Below are 593 nucleotides of genomic sequence, written 5' to 3' on the forward strand. Positions count from 1 at the left end.
GACGGGGTTTCACCATGTTGGCCAGACTGGTCTCGAACTTCTGACCTCAGGTGATCTGCCCGCCTTGACCTCCCAAAGTGCTGGGATTACAGGAGTGAGCCACCGCACCCAGCCCTCTCTCTCTCTCTTTAAAGACAGATTCTCACTCTTGTTGCTAACGCTGAATTGCAGTGGCAAAATCATAGCTTTCTGTAGCCTTGACCTCCTGTGCTCCAGTGGTCCTCCTGCCTCAGCCTCTACTGTAGTGGGGACTAAAGGTGTTCATCATTTCTGGCTAGTGTGTGTGTGTGTCTGTGTGTGTAGAGCTGGGGTCTCACTGTCGCCAGGGTGATCTTGCACTCCTGAGCTTAGGTGATCCTCCTGCCTTGGTATCCAAAGTGTGTGTGTGTGTGTGTGTGTGTGTGTGTGTGTGCGCGTGCGCGCGTGTGCGTGCATGTGCCAGTATCACTCTGTCGCCCAGGCTAGAATGCAGTGGCGCAGTCTCGGCTCACTGCAACCTCTGCCTCCTGGGTTCAAGCGATTGACTTGCTTCAGCCTCCCAAGTAGCTAGGAGCCTGCCACTACACCCAGCTAATTTTTTTTTTTTTTTTTTT

The sequence above is a fragment of the Sapajus apella genome, unplaced genomic scaffold (genome assembly GCF_009761245.1).
Source record: "Sapajus apella isolate SASKATOON/1434 unplaced genomic scaffold, GSC_monkey_1.0 scaffold1935, whole genome shotgun sequence".
Taxonomy (NCBI): Eukaryota; Metazoa; Chordata; class Mammalia; order Primates; family Cebidae; genus Sapajus; species Sapajus apella.